Source organism: Canis lupus, chromosome 16 (assembly GCF_011100685.1).
Source record: "Canis lupus familiaris isolate Mischka breed German Shepherd chromosome 16, alternate assembly UU_Cfam_GSD_1.0, whole genome shotgun sequence".
In the NCBI taxonomy this organism is placed as follows: Eukaryota; Metazoa; Chordata; class Mammalia; order Carnivora; family Canidae; genus Canis; species Canis lupus.
This window is the reverse complement of record NC_049237.1, coordinates 30,580,052-30,596,827: the sequence shown is the minus strand read 5'-3', so window position 1 is coordinate 30,596,827 and position 16,776 is coordinate 30,580,052. Positions and strand designations below refer to the sequence as shown.

Below are 16,776 nucleotides of genomic sequence, written 5' to 3'. Positions count from 1 at the left end.
AGCTTCAGTGTACAACATAGTGATTCAGTGATTATTTACATTATGAAATGCTCACTACAGTAAGTGTAGTTACCATCCATTGGTACACAAAGTATTATATTATTGACTATATTCCCTATGCTGTACTTTACATCCTGTGACTTATTTATTTTATAACTTGGAGTGTGTGCCTTAATCCCTTCACTTATTTCACCCAATAGTCCCACCCCTCTCTCTCTGGCTTCCACTAGTCTGTTCATTCTATTTACAAGTTTATTTCAGTCTTTGTCTGTTTGTTTGATCATTCATTTTGTTTTTCCAGATTCTACATATAAGTTAATTCATATGGTATCATCAAAGTCCTATAGTATTCAGTGTATAGATCTTCCACTTCTTTTGTTAAAGTTATTCCTAAATATTTTATTGTTTTTATTGCTATTGTGAATGGGATTGTTTTATTTCTTTTTCAGACATTTTGTTGTTGATGTTTAGAAACATAACTGATTATTGTGTGATGATTTTGTATCTTGCGATTTTACTAAATCTGTTAATTACTTCTAACAATTTTTGGTGGAGTCTAAGATTCTCTCTATATAAAATCACATCATCTGCAAACAAAGATAGCTTTGCTTCTTCCTTTTCAATGTGCATGCCTTTTATTATTTTTTGTTCCCTGGTTTTCCTAGATGTGGGTTTGTCATATATGGCCTGTATTGTGTTAAGGTATGTTACTTCTACATTCAGTTAGTTGAGCATTTTTATTATAAGAATGTTTTATTCTGGCGGATGCTTTTTCTGCATCTATTAAGATCATCTGACTCCTATCTTTCAATATATTAATATGGTGTATCACATCTATTGATTTGCTTATGTTGAACGGGCTTTGCATCCCAGGAATAACTCCCACTTGATCCTGATACCAAAGCCAGAGAAGGACACCAGAAGAAAAGTGAATTATAGAACAATGCTTCTGATGAATATCACTCTTAAAATTTTCAATAAAATATTAGTGAACAGAATTCAACAGCACATTAAAATGATCATATGCCATGAACATCTAGTATGTTTAAAAATTATGCTGGAGTAAGGAGATAGAAACTGAATGAAGTACTGATATATCTTTAGAGACCTTGGATCAAGGAACCAAAATTTGTGGGAGAGAGAAAATAACAAATAAACAACCTATACAAGTAATATATAGAGAGATATTCCTAAGCTTGAATCCCAGATCTACAAAGTAATAGCTGGTGACATTGGGTTAGTAGCTTAACTTTTCTGGGATTAAAAATATTCTGAAAAAATAAATCTTCATAAGTGTGTTCAGAATATAAAATTTAGATCAATTTAAATTGACATGGGGGTGGTAAGTTATTGTGGATAAGAACTCACCCTCAGGAGTTCTACTGCCTTGGCTCATACTCTACCTGTCCCATTACTAGTTCCTTGACAACTTAGACAATTTTTCAGATTGGATAATTTAGTTGTTTTCTTGGTTCTTAGTTTAATCACCTGTGAAATAGGGAAAATGGAAAAAGCAGAAGGTTTAAAGTGTTACCAACAGCTCTGACTTGTCTACTCTGAGTTTATCATACCTTTAAGAAGAAGTAGGGCTATTCCAGGGAGAATTCATGGCTAGAAATATAGATATGGGAATGACAAGTATATACATGATAATTAAAGTCAGTATTAGACATAGGGCAGATGATCTGAAAGTGGGGGAACTATTAGAACTAATAAATGTAGTTAGTAAAGTTGCAGGATACAAATCAATATACAAAAATCTGTTGTATTTCTATACACTAATAGTAAAGTAGCAGAAAAATAAATTAAGAAAACAATCCAACTTATAATTGGCATCAAAAAGAATAATTTACTTAGGAATAATTTTTTAATTCTATTTTCATTATTTTTGAAATTTATCTATCTATTTATTTATTTATTTAAGACAGAGAGACAGCATGAGTGGGGGAAGAAGCAGATGGAGAAAATAGACTCCCTCCTGAGCAAGGAGCCTGATGAAGGGCTCAATCCCAGGACCCTGAGATCATGACCTGAGCTGAAGGCAAATGCTTAACTGACTGAGCCACCCAGGCACCCCTACTTTGGAATATATTTAACTGAAGGGGTGAAAGACCTGTATTTTCAAAACTATAACATATTAATGAAAGAAATCAAAGGTGACACAAATAAATGGAAAGATATATCACACTCATGGACCAGAATAATTAATATTGCTGAATGTTTACACTACTTAAAACAATTGACAGATTTATAGCAATCTCTATCAAAATACAACAGGGGCACCTGAGTGGCTCAGTCAGGTAATTGACCAACTCTTGGTTTTGGCTCAGGTCATGATCTCAGATCACGAGATAGAGCCCATGAAGGGCTCTGCACTCAGCATGAAGTCTGCTTAAGGATCTCTCCCTCCCCCTTTCCCCACCCTGCTTTCATTCTCTCTCTCTCTCTCCCTCTCTCTCTCTCTAAAAAAAAAAAAAAAAAAAAAAAGTAATTACCACAGAATTAGCACAAATAATTCTAAACTTTGTATGGAACCACAAAATACCCTGAATAGTCAAAGCAATCTGAGAAAGAACAAAGTAGAAGTATCACAATCCCAGATTTCAAACTATATTGCAAAGCTACATACTGGCACAAAAATAAACACATAGATCAATGGAACAGAATTGAAAACCAAAAAATAAAACCCATGCTTATATGGTCAATTAATATACAGTATAAAAAAATAAGAATATACAGTTTGGAAAAGACACCCTTCAGTAAATGGTCCTAAGAAAACTGGACAGTCACATGCAAAAGAATGAAACTAGACCACTTTCTTATACCATATACAAAAACAAAATGGAGTGAAGACCTGAAACCATAAACTTTTAAAAGAAAACATAGGCAATAATCTTTTGTATATCAGCATTAGCAGTATTTTTCTGGTCCTGTCTCCTCAACAAGAGAAAAAAAGATATAAAAGGCAGAAGTAAACAATTGGGATTGCATCAAACTAAAAAGCTTTTGTACAATGAAGGAAGCCATCAACAAAATGAAAAGGCAACCTACTGAATGGAAAGAGATCTTTGAAAATGATAAAGCAGATAATGGATTAATATCCAAAATATATAAAGAACTTATATAACTCAACACCAGAAAACCCAAATAGCCTGATTTTAAAATGGCCAGAGATTATGAGTAAATATTTTTTCCAAAGACAACAGAGATTGGGAGACCTGGATGGCTCAGAGGTTGGGTGCCTGCCTTGGGCTCAGGTCATGATCCTGGGATACAGGATCGAGTCCCGCATTGGGCTCCCTGCGGGGAACCTGCTTCTCTCTCTGCCTGTGTCTTTGTCTCTCTCTCTCTCTCTCTGTGTCTCTCACGAATAAATAAATAAATCTTAAAAAAAAGTTAAAAAAATAAACAAAGACAACAGAAATGGCCAACAGACACATGAAAATATGCTCAATGTCACTAATCATCAGGGAAATGCAAATCAAAACCACAGTGAGATACCTCCTCAGAGGTATGTCAGTATGGCTAGTATCAAAAGGATAAGAATAGCTTATAATTTAGTCAGAATGGCTAGTATAAAAAAGATAAGAAATAGCAAGGATTGGCAATAATGTGGAAAAAAGAAAATACTCCTGCACTGTTGCTGGGAATGTAAATTGGTGCAATCACTGTGGAAAGCAGTTCAGAGGTTCCTCCAGAAACTAAAACTACCATATGACCCAGTGTTTCCACTTCTGGGTATTTACCCAAAGAAAACAAAAACTGTAATTCATAGAATTCTTTGTATACCTTTATATATATATGTATATATATATATATATATATATATACTCCCTTATGTTTATTGCAGCATTATTTACAATATCCAAAATATGGAAGCAATGTAAGATGAATGGATAAAGAAGATGGCATGTGTGAGTATAGTGTATAAATCAGTGTATATATATACTGATAATTCACTGATAACATAAACATAAAAATTTTAAATGTTATTTATTATATATTTACTAAAAATAAATACATATTTTGTATATAATAAATGTATAACATACTATATATAATAAATACATAAGATATAAGATTATATACAAATATATAACATATACAAATATGTAAGATTTAATATGTACATATAATAAATATATAACATATATATTTTGCATATGATATATATAACATATGCAATGGAATATTACTCCCATAAAAAGAATGAAATCTCACTATTTGTTATAACATAAATATTGCTACAGGTGGGGGATGTACAAAATAGGTAAATAGGGTAAAGAGATAAATTATTCTGGTTCTCAAATAAAATTAAATATAAAATTAAAATGAAATATAAAGTTAAAATAATAAATTATTTTTCATTATACTTAATAATTGATTAGATTATTTACATAATAAAAGCAGGTTGACTAGTTTACCTTGTTTGTTTCAATGCACTGAAATAATATTAATTCAAATAGGCTGTCTTGACTTTCATCCAATTTTTCCTTGTGCTGCAGCACTTCCAACACAGATGAGGGGGCCCAACAGGATCCTAAGTAGTCAAATTCAAAAAGTTTTCTTCATTTCAAAAAGTCACAGCTTAACTATGCATTTTGATATCAAATAGAAGTACCTTTTCAAAGTAGGAATTTGACTGCCACAAGAAGAACAGTCAATAACTATTCAAGAATGAAACACCACTGAGACGATTCTAAGGAGTGAGAGAGAGAAAAAAAAAAAAAAAGAATGAGCTTGAAGCTAACCCCTACACGACAAAGACTAAGGTTACATTAGAAAAATAAGAAAAGGGGCTAAATGTTGACAGCAATGCCTGTTCACCAGGTTAGGGTAAACCATGCACAGAGACCTATCCTGAGCCTCCAACTTCTCTAGTAGGAAAAGAGAACCCAGGGAGGACAATCAGATCCCCCACCAGTACTGTGGGTTGCTTTGTGAGAGCCACTATTCTGATCTTATCCCATAGAGATTGCAAGGGAATCTTCAGGGGTCAACTACTGGGAATGACTCTGATAAGGTAGAGGGGAAAGTCTTACAACAACCAGCACATGGATCTTGGTCGACCAAGTCTATATCCACAGCACCCAAGTGCTAGTCACAACCAGCAGTTTTGTTTATGTGCAAAACCAGGTTAGTAGTGCACTCTGATCAGGAAACTTGGCAGACTGAAGATCTTATTGATTCATATTACTAAACAAGAAGTTCTTGGGGCAGCCCGAGTGGCTCAGCAGTTTAGCATCACCCTCAGTCCAGGGTGTGATCCTGGAGACTTGGGATTGAGTCCCACATCAGGTTCCCTGCATGGAGCCTGCTTTGCCCTCTGCCTATGTGTGGTTTCCTCTGTGTGTGTGTGTGTGTGTGTGTGTCCCATGAATAAATAAATAAAATCTTTTTAAAAATTAAAAAAAAAGAAGTTCTGCAAGCCCTAAAGGCCTGGTTTGCCCATTTGCAGAAAAGATGCTGAATCACAGCCCTTAAACACTGTGGCAAGAGTTTCCTGGGCACATCTGAATACAGGGGTTGGTGACAATACCTGAAAGCTGTGTGGCCCAATAATATTTGAGGTAAGAGGTTTATCACTCCCATAACAAAGCAAGTTCTGAATATAGAAGACTCCCATAGTATGCATAGGCACAAAACTGTGGGTCCCTCCCAGCCTGTCCCAACCAGAGAGGTTGTTTGGGAAATTGAGAGTCCCTTGAAGCAGCCCTTCCCCCATCCTTCTTAGGCAAGGTTGCTGAGACATAGCTCCACCAACCCACTCTGGTTCCTAGCCCCATTCAACCAAAAGGGCTATTGATAACATCTGGAAGCCATACAGATCAGTGGCACTCAAGTGGAAGGAGGGGCAGGCAGAGCAAACCCTGAACTTGTTTGGCCAAGCAACTTGAGGCATGGGTCAGCTTGAGCTAAGACAACAAAGAATCTCAGTGGTCTTAGAGCTCCTTCTCCCATTGGGTCCAAGCATAGAAATTAATTTGTAGTTCTGCTCATTACTGAATATAGACTCCAGCCTGCCCATACAGGGAACCTAAATGGAGCAAATGAGAAACTATGTAGCCCATTCAAAAGTTTTGCTTACAGTAGTATTTGAACAGAGAGAACAGCCCATGGCTTTCTGAATCTGCAGAGAAGAACTGGTAACCTTGCCTGACCAGGAAATTTAGTGCACACTTTTGCCTGATTTGGAGCCCACACAATGAGTCTCAGCTACAGGTCCTGGGTCTCAGATTTTGATGCCTTCTAGGGCAGGCAAGCTAATTCATATTACTACAGAATATAGTCTGTAGTCCCAACTCTCTAGTAAGCCTGACCAGAGAATCCAGGTAAATGCAGGACCCATCTTACAGCATCACTGAGTAGGAAGCCAAACAGTCCAATCCAACTATTCTCAGCCATTAACACATACTCCCATCCCCAACCTCAGAGGGCAAACAGTTTTCTCACTCAAAAATAGAACATAACAGCAATACTCCCTTGCCCAAGAACATTACCCAGAAACTCAAACTAAGCTACTGGTGAAGATCTGTCTCTGCCAAAGCAAACCTAAAGTCTGGAAGGGGAACCTGATTAGTCAAATATGCAAATATCACTACAAAGAGTCAATGATTTTTTAAAAAGTAAATATAACACTGACAAAGGAAACTAATAAAGCTTTAATAACCGATCTTAAAGAAACAGAGATCTATAAACTATCAAAAAATCAGAATAATCTTAAAGACATTTAATGATTTAATGAACTGCAAGCACAGACAGACAACTAAATAAAATTAGGGAAATAATGCATTAAAAATGAGATCAACAAGGCAATGGAAACCATTAAAAACCCTAAAAATCCTAGAGATGGAAAATATAATAACTAAACTGAAGAATTTAATAGTTTCAAAAGTAGACTCAACCATATAGAAGAAAGAATAAGTGACTTTCAATCTTATAACTTGTAAAGTGAAAAGAAGGAAAATAGTTAAGAAATTCTACAAGACTTATGGGATCCAATGAAAGGGAACAATATTCACATTATGGAGATTCTAGAAGAAGAAGGGAAAGAGAAAGGGGCAGAAAGTATATTTAAAGCAATAATGGCCAATAACTACCTGGACTTGGGAAAAGAAATTGATATCCATATCCAGGAGGCCCAAAGGTCTCCAAGTTGAACCCAAATAGGACTACATTAAGACACATTACAATTAAACTGCCAAAAGCCAAAATCAAAGAATTTTAAGAGGAACAAGATAAAAGAGAAGTTACATACAAGGGAAACCTCCTAAGACTACAAGCAGATTTCTCAACACAGACAATTCAAGCAAGGAGAGAATGGGATAGCATATTTAAAACATTGAAAGAAAAAAATCTATCAACCAAGAATGTTATGGCCAGCAAAATTATCCGTCAGAAATGAACACAAAGCTTTCCCAAACAAAAGCAAGCTGGGGGAGTTCATAACCTTGAGACCTGCCTTACAAGAAATACTAATGGGAACTATGTGAGTGGAAGTTAAAGGACATTGGTTAACATCATAAAAACAGAAAAGTTAGCATATAACTCACTGGTAATGGTAAATTAACTCCAAATTAGAGTTGAATTAGAGTTAAAATTAAATTCTGTAATTAGGTAATAATGGCACATAATTCACTTACAACTCCAGTTCAAAAATTTAAGAAAATGAATGTAGTAAAAATAACCATAACTAGGATAATCCATTATTAGTTTTACTGTATTAAAAACATTTAAATTATGACAGCAATAACATAAAATGTGAAGGGAGAGAAGAAGTAGAAGTGTAAGGTTTGGGGACTCTATTGACTGAAGTTGATATCTCCTTATAACAGGGTTTATAAATGTTTATATTTCATGTAAACCTAATGATAAACATTGGGAAAAACCTGTGGCAATTACACAAAAGAAAACGTTAAAGAAATCAATTTATACTGATATCAAAAGACATTAAAACAGAAAAAAAAAAGCAAAATAAGAGACTAGGAACAATGAATTTGCAAAACAACCGAAGAGCAATTAACAAAATGGCAATAGTGAGTCTTTACCTATCAACAATTACTTTAAATGTAAACAGATGAAATTCTTCAAAGACATAGAATTGCATAAAAAAAATACAATAATATGCTGCCTACAGAGGCTTATTTTAGCCTTAAAGATCCACATACACCATAAGTAAAATTAAGTAGAAAAATTTATTTCAAACAAATGGTAACAAAAACAACAACAAAGCAGAGTTAGCTATACTTACATCACATAAAATAGACTTTAAAAATGGAAAAAACAAAAAACAAAACAAAGAAAGTCATCACATTATGATAAAGGGGTTAATCTGGGCAGCCTGGGTGGCTCAGAGGTTCAGCGCCACCTTCAGCCCAGGGCCTGATCCTGGAGACCCAGGATTGATTTCCACGTCTGGCTCCCTGCATGGAGCCTGCTTCTCCCTCTGCCTGTGTCTCTGTCTCTCTCTCTTTCTGTCTCTCTGTCTCTGTCTCTCTTTCTGTGTCTCTCATGAATAAATAAATAGAATCTTAAAAAAATAAAGAAGTTAACCCATCAAGAAGACATAACAATTGTAAATATTTATGCTTGCAGTATCAGAACACCTAAATAATAATGCAAAAACAGAGCTAAAATGAGAAAAAGTAATAAAACGTAATGCACTGATAATGGAGACTTTAATATTCCACTCTTGCTGATGGATAGGTCATCCAGACATAGAATCAATAAGAAAACAGCAGATTTGAACAGCATGATAGACCAAATGGACCTAACAGGCATATACAGAACATTCTGTCCAACAACAGCAGAATATATATTCTTATTAGGAACACATGGATAATTTTCTAAGATAAACCATATGTTATGCCATAAAACCAATCTTAGCAAATTGAAGAAGATGGAAATGTCTTCTCTGACCACACAGTATGAAACTAGAAATTAATAACAAAAAGAACACTGGAAGATTCACAAACACAGATAAACAACACTCTTCTGAACAACCAATGGATCAAAGAAGAAATTGAAGGCAAAATAGCAAAGTTTCTTAAGACAAAAGAATATGGAAACACAACATACCAGAATTTATGGTATGCAGCAAATCAATCCTAAGAAGAAAGTTTAAACTTATAGCAATAAATGCCTACATTAAGAAGCAAGAAAGATTCCAAACAAACTAATTCTGCTTTAAACAACTGGAAAAAGAAAAACAAACCAAGCCCAAAGTTGGCAGAAAAAAGAAAATAATAAAGATTAGAAAAGAAATGAATAAAATAGAGAACAGAAGAAATAGAAAATATTAACCAAAGTAAGAATTATTCTTTGAAATGATAAATAAAATTGAAAAACCTTTAGCTAAACTAACCAAAGAAAAGGTAACAGTACCCAAATCAGAAAACTATAAATGAAAAGGAAGACATTACAATTGCTATCAGAAGTACAAAGCATTATAAGAAGCTACTATGAAAAATGATATACCAAAAAATTAGACAACCTAGAAGAAATGGAAAAATTCTTAGAAAAATATAACTTACCAGGACTGAATCAGGAAGAAATAGAAAATCTAAACAGTTCAATAACTAGTAAGGGATTAAGTCAGTAATTAAAAAAAAAAAAATCTCTCAATGAAGACAACCTCAGGACCAGAAGGCTTATTGGCAAATTTCACCAAACAGTTAGGGGGGAATTAACACAAATTCTTCTCAAACTTTTCCAAAAAAATCAAAGAGAAGAGAACACTGCCAAACTGCTTTCTAATGCCAGCATTATCCTAATACTAAGACAGAAATTTATTTCATTTACAATAGCATCAAAAACTATAATATACTTAGGAATAAATTTAACCAAGGAAATGAAAGATCTCTACTCTGAAAACTAAAAGACATTGATGAAAGACATTGAAGAAGTAGATATGTATCCCATAACCATGGATTGAAAACACTAATATTATTGAAGTGTCAATACTAAAATCATCTATAGACTCAGAAAAATCTCTATTAAGTTTTCAATGGAATTTTTACAGAAGTGAACAAAACACTCCTAAAATGTATATGGACTCAGAATAGCCAAAGAAATATGAGAAAGAAGAACAAAGCAAGAGGCATCACACTGTCTGCTTCAAGCTACAGTAATCAAAGCAGTATGGCATAAATCAGACAAATAGACCAACAAAACACTATTAAGAGCCCAGAAATAAACCTAAGCATATATGGTCAAATAAGAGTTGACTAGGGTGCCAAGAATACTCAGTAGAGAAATTCAGTCTCTTCAATAAATGTTGCTGAGATGCTTGGATATTCACATGAGAAATAATGTAGCTGGACCCCTATCTTCCACCATTCACAATTAACTCAATAGATTAAATAGATTAAAGATTTAAACATAAGATCTGAAACCATGAAACTCCTGAAAGAACATATAGGAATAATGCTCCTTGACATGGGTCTTGGCGATGAGTTTTGGATATAACACTGTAAGTACAAGCAACAAAATCAAAACTAAACAAATGGAACTACTTAAAACTAAAGAAAAATTTTGTGCAGCAAAATAAACCATCAATAAAGTGAAAAATCAACCTATGATATGGGAATAAATATTTGTTAACCATATATCTGATAGAGGGTTAATATCCAATATATATAAAGAACTCATACAAGTCAATAGCAAAAAAAATATCCAATTAAAAATTGGGGAAAGGACCTGAATAAACTTTTTTTTTTTCAAAGAAGGCATATGAAAGACTAACTGGTACATGAAAAGATGCTCAAGATCAAGTCATAAGGGAAATGCACATGAAAATCAAAATGCAGTATCATTTTGTGCCTGTTAGAATGGCCATCATCATAAAGGCAAAAGATAACAAAAGCTAGCATGGATGTGGAAAAAAGGAATTCTTGTGCATGACTGGTGGGATTGTAAATTGGTACTACCATATGATCCAGCGATTTCACTTCTGGAATGCATCCAAGAAAAATAAAAATATGAACTTGAAAAGATATCTGTACCCCTCCCTGTTCATAGAAGCATTATTTACTATAGCCAAGACATGGAAACAACCTAAGTGTCCACTGATGGATGGATGAAGAAACTGTGAGATGATGATAGATGACAGATGCAAAAGTATATTATTCAGCCACAAAAAAATGAGAAAATCTTACCATTTGTGATAGCATGGATAGAACTTAAAGGCATTATGCTAAATAAAATAAGTCAGACATAGATGATATATGATCTCACTTATATGTGGAATCTATTATTAATAGATACATACATATATACATACCAAGCTCATAGAAAAAAATCACACATGTGATTTTCAGAGACAGAGGGTTCAGGAAGGCAGAATTGTGGAAAGGTGGTCAAAAGATACTGATTTCCAGTTATAAGAGAAGTAAGTACTAGGTATGTGCAACTTGAGAATTATTGGTAACACTGCTGCATGATATCTAGAGAAGTTTTTAAAAGAGTACATCCTGAGTTCTCATCACAAGAAGAAAAAATTTTTAAAGATGTTTGTTTGTTTGTTTGTTTGTTTGTTTATGAGAGAGGAAGAGAGAGAGAGATAAAACAAGCAATGGGGAGGGGCAGAGGGAAAGGGAGAAACAGACTCCCGGATGATCAAGGAACCCACTACAGGGCTGGATCCAGGATCCCAGGATCATGATCTAAACTGAAGGCAGATACTTAACTAACTGGGCCACCCAGGTGCCCCTGCAAGGAGAAAATTTTTTTCTTCTTCCCTTTTTCTTTATTGTAGCTGTAAAAGAAGACACGTGTTATCTGAAGCTATTCCAATAATCATCCTATAATATGTGTAAGTCAAACCATCATGCTTTACACTTTTTTTTTTAAGATTTTATTCATTTATTCATGCTAGACACACAGAGACAGAGAGAGGCAGAGACACAGGCAGAGGGAGAAGAAGGCTCCATGCAGGGAGCCCGACGTGGGACTCGATTCCCGGACCCCAGGATCACACCCTGGGCTGAAGGCGGTGCTGAACCGCTGAGCCACCGGGGCTGCCCCATGCTTTACACTTTAAATAGAGACAGTGATGTATGTCAATTATTTTCTCCTTAACCGCCCCCCCCCCCCAAAAAAAAGTACTCTCTTCTCCATCTCTACTGAAAGAAAAAATCCTGTCCAAATACAATTTATATCTTAAGCTAACTTCAAAGTCGAGGTCTCTGTATGCACTAGGAGCCAAATGTAGAGGTGATACAGAGAGGTCCCCCCTCCTTTTTTTTTGGCAACAGCATTTATTCTTTATGTATGAAGTACTTTGAAGGCCTAATAGGAAGTTAAAATAGCAACAGATGTCATTCCTTTAGGAAAGGATTAATATCAGTCCTGACCCACCTATCTTTATTTAACATACAAAAAACTGGGGCACCTGAATGGCTCAGTCAATTAAGTATCTGCCTTCAGCTCCAGTCATAATCCCGGGATCCTGGATCAAGCTCTGCATCAGGCTCCCAGCTCAGCAAAGTCTGCCTCTCCCCCTTTTCATGCTTTCTGTCTCTCTCAAATAAATTAAATGTTTTAAAAATTAAAAATAAAATAAATTTAATACTAAAAACTACTTAGATATTTTTGTTCATAGGAATTCTCTTTTCAAATTTTGAATGCTGTTAACATGGACTTTCGAAGAGATGATCACTTCTTTTCAGGACTGCATGGATTTTGCTTCAAGGTTTAGTTATATAAATTATTAGGAGGCCTAGGTAGATGACATAACAAAATGAAACTGAACTCTGGAACCTCATTTTATGCTTCTTCATTTCTGCTAGATTGAACATGTGCAGGGATTGTGGGATTGGCAATGGTATGACAGGGGTTTTTTTTTGTTTTTGTTTTGTTTTGTTTTGTTTTTGGTGTTTAATTTTGTTTTGTAAACTTCCTTTTCCTTATCCTTCCTTTTTTTCCTCTTACTCTTCCTTTTTCCTTTTCTTTATTTCTCCTGTCGAAATAAGTAAAGACCAATCAAATGAGACAGGAAAAAGCGACTGAATCAGAGTTTACAACAGCAAGAGAGTCAGCCACCATCATCTAGGTTCTGGTGGAGATGCAAAGGCAGGTAAAGGAAACGGAAATTTTTAGAGTGATATAAAGAGAAGTCTCAAATGGGCCCTGATCAGAGGTTATTGGCATGGGAAGCTGGAGACAGGCAAACTAGAAGTGGGGAATTCTATGAAATTAACATTGGGTACATATTTGGCTTTGTCTGGTTGGTCCAAAGTTGGAAACAGGAGCAAAATTTAGAGAAGTTGTCAGTTATTAATTAAGCCCCTGGACTTTTGGGACCAATTGTTCAATTGTTACAGAAGTTATTGTTCCCCTTCCTGTATTAGTATTAGATACCAATCTGGCTTCCTACAAATCTGACTTATAGAAAGCTGACTTCCTGAACTATTCACTGCAGATTGTGGGTCAGATTTTTGTTTTTCCATATGATCTGGCCATTGTCCATATGTATATTCAGTCTCTCACTCCTCTTAACTTTTTATCTCCTTTTCTCATCTTTCTTTATTTCTTCTTAATATTTATGTATTTTCTGAGAGTTCAGTAAAATTGGGTAAAGAGAATGTGAAATGTGGTCAAGGTTCAGTGTTTAAGGAGACAGTTTGTTCATTCACAGCACGTTCTGAGTAGCTCTTTTCTTAAATAAAGGATGGGCAATTTGGGTAATTTTGTGATCCAGATTGTGTAATTAAATTTGTTCCTATGAACAAATATTAAACACCATGCTATTATTTGACTGTTCTCAAACATAACAGTGAAGTACTTTTCTGTGTAAGTTTCTCAGAAAATAGAAACTTAAAACCTGAAACATGATTCAGTATCTTCTGGAAATGAAATTGAACTGAACATACTTTAGTTTCCCTACTCTGGATTGGCCAAACATGGGACTATTTTGAGATGAGACAGAGGGAAAAAATAACATAGCTTCTAATATGTACCTCCAAAATACTTAATCTTTTTTCGTTTTAGGGACTATGAACAAACCTTAAGTGTGTCCATTTGCCCTAACAATTCTTCCTATTTGAAGTTACATTCAAGTTTTTTAAAAATAGGCTTTAGAGAAAGTGGATGTTTGTTGTCTTTTTGGGATATTGCCAACTGGAGCGGTAAACCTAAGTGAGTCAGTGAGAATCAAGAGAGGGAAACTCATTTAAATGAACCGCCAGATCTGATATTTTTATAGGACATCTGCTCCTGTGTGCTGAAGATCTATGATCAAAGTGCTAGGAGTATAGAAATATTTTATATTCTTTGCAGATTTGCTAACTTTGTGGATCACACTTTATTACTGAAAATATATTTTTAATGGCACTTCCTATTTTCAGGATTTTTAAAGCCAATTAGGCATTGAAACCTTTAGCTGTGAACACCTACAGCATCTTCTTTTATCCACTCTTCACCTAGCATAACACTGGGTTTTTCCAGGGGAAATAAATGTTGCTATATGTCTCCAGACTCAAGGAGGAGAGAGGTAGGTTAGGCCTCCAGATCATAACAGCCTCCTACTATATAAATGTGCTCAAGAACGGCATTTTTGAAGGTAATCCAGCTGTGCAAGCTGAATCATTGCTCACAGTAATTTTACTAATGCATTCCATCCTAAATTTAAAAGCCTGATGAGTCACCCTGTATTGCCAACTGCTTACATTATTAAGCAGAACATAAAAGCATTTACATACATTGGCATAATCCATTGCTGGATCAACCACATTAACTCCCACTTTTATAACCCTTCAAACTTCATATGGACAAAATAAATGATTCTTTAATCAATAGAATGCGCTGGAAAATATAGAATTAAAATGTCAGCTGTTCTATTCTCTCTCATATTTTATGTCTATATTGTTCTTCCATGAAAGTAGTTAGCCAATACACACGAAGTTGAAGGACAACAGAGGACTAGGTTAATTTTTCTAATGTGCTAAAATGGTACCCATGTGAAGATATAGGATATTTTTCTGGCATGGCTTAACAAGAAAGTATCCTTACATTAATTTAAGAGAGGCAGAGAGTGGACTAAATTCTCTCTGAAGAGTATATGGAGTCTAGAAAATTTTCAACTTCAGGAGTACCAGATCTATATGAGAGGTCTTAAAGTTCTTTATTTTTTAAAAAAAGGCAATGTTTCTGTGTTTAAAAAGAAGAAGCAACTTTTTCTAGGTAACAATAGTGTCTCTATACCTGTGGCTATTCTCTACCATTACAATCATCACTCATCATTTATTGTACATGGCACTTTTGATCTTCAGAATATTTGAAGCATTTTATCAAATTTTCCACACATCACTAGGAGGCACAGCTGCCTTTAACAGTGGATATCACACTGCACTTTTGAAAAGTATCTTGGGATTTTATTTATTGAGTCATTAATGATAGGAGCAGAATACCTATATTTATCATCATCTCTAAAAGAACACAATCAGTCATGTGTTCAAGACTTGAAAGCATTTGCTTATAATTTCTAAGGAAAAGATATGGTTGTTTGCCATGTTGCACTTCTTTTGTTCATGTAGTTTTTTCTTATTATGCTTTTTATATGTTTGCTCAGTATCCATATCATGTTACTATGCTGTGTCATTAAACATCTAGTATAGTCACTGAACATTTTACACTCAATGTTCATGAGATAATGATCTCATTTACACAATGAAAGTGTAACAGGATTATATCATATTTATGCAATATCAAATCCATCTTAAAGTTGCAGGGATCTTGAGGAATCACTAACCCATTTTTTTAAAGATTTTATTTATTTATTCATGACAGAGAGAGAGAGAGAGAGGCAGAGACACAGGAAGAGGGAGAAGCAGGCTCTATGCAGGGAGCCCAATGTGGGACTGGATCCGGAGACTCGGGGATCACACCCTGAGTCCAAGGCAGACGCTCAACCGCCGAGCCACCCAGGCATCCCCACTAACCCATTTTTAAAGATTCTTGAATAGCTCCAGCAATAGGTAACTCACTACTTTAAGCAGCTTGAGGAGATGCCAGTTTCCAAAGCTGTACGAGGACTAGATTATTGCATGCATGAAAGGGTAAGAGATAAGGCTTGCCCTTTTCAGGGTATAAAAGTGAAACTGAGATTGCCATACAAACCAGAACCCCTGGAGAACAGCAGACTTAGCACATAGATATATTAGAAAAATATCTGGACACCAAAATAGGAAAAATCATAGAAGTTTGTTTGGGGTCCTCCATTCTTTGTTTCATTGTGGCTTAGCTTCTATGCTTGAAAAGAATCCCTCTCACTCAGAATTTATATTATATACATTTGGGATTTAACTTATTATACCTTAAGGGTTAAAGAACATCTGTCCCCAAGCTAATAAAAAATAGTTCTTGACCAGTGACAACTCTGGGAAGCTAAACATAAAACACAAAACCTCTCACACATCTTGAGGCAACATAGATATCCCTCCAAAAATCTCAGCAATAAATCATTTCATGAACCAAAAGTATAAAACATATAAAGAAATCATCTACTATAAGCGTGAGAGAGGGCTATTGGAATTAAAGTCCTAAGATCTTTGTATCTTTCTCAAGGAAGGAGAAGTATACTCTATATTAACTACTGAATCTGAAAAGTCAAGTATACATATTAAAAATTTAAGGGTACTTATAAAAAATAGAAAGAATATGCAATGTTAAATCAGTGGTGGTATATGGGAAAAGGAATAAACTCTAGAAGATAGAAAAAAAGTCAAGAAGTACCAAAAAGCAAGTAAAACAGATAGCAACAAATAAGATGGAATATTA

At 34.8% G+C, this 16,776-nt stretch overlaps 1 long non-coding RNA gene across 2 annotated transcripts in view; it reads right to left on the bottom strand.

The window, feature by feature from the left end:
- Nucleotides 1-16,776, bottom strand: part of LOC111090166 — a 33,723-nt gene that overhangs the window by 6,513 nt on the left and 10,434 nt on the right. For both annotated transcript variants that reach the window (XR_005371084.1, XR_005371085.1), the window contains exons 2-3: nucleotides 4,425-4,540; nucleotides 1,369-1,488 (exon numbers count right to left, since the gene is read on the bottom strand). This is a non-coding gene — a long non-coding RNA (uncharacterized LOC111090166). The remainder of the gene's footprint in view (nucleotides 1-1,368; nucleotides 1,489-4,424; nucleotides 4,541-16,776) is intronic.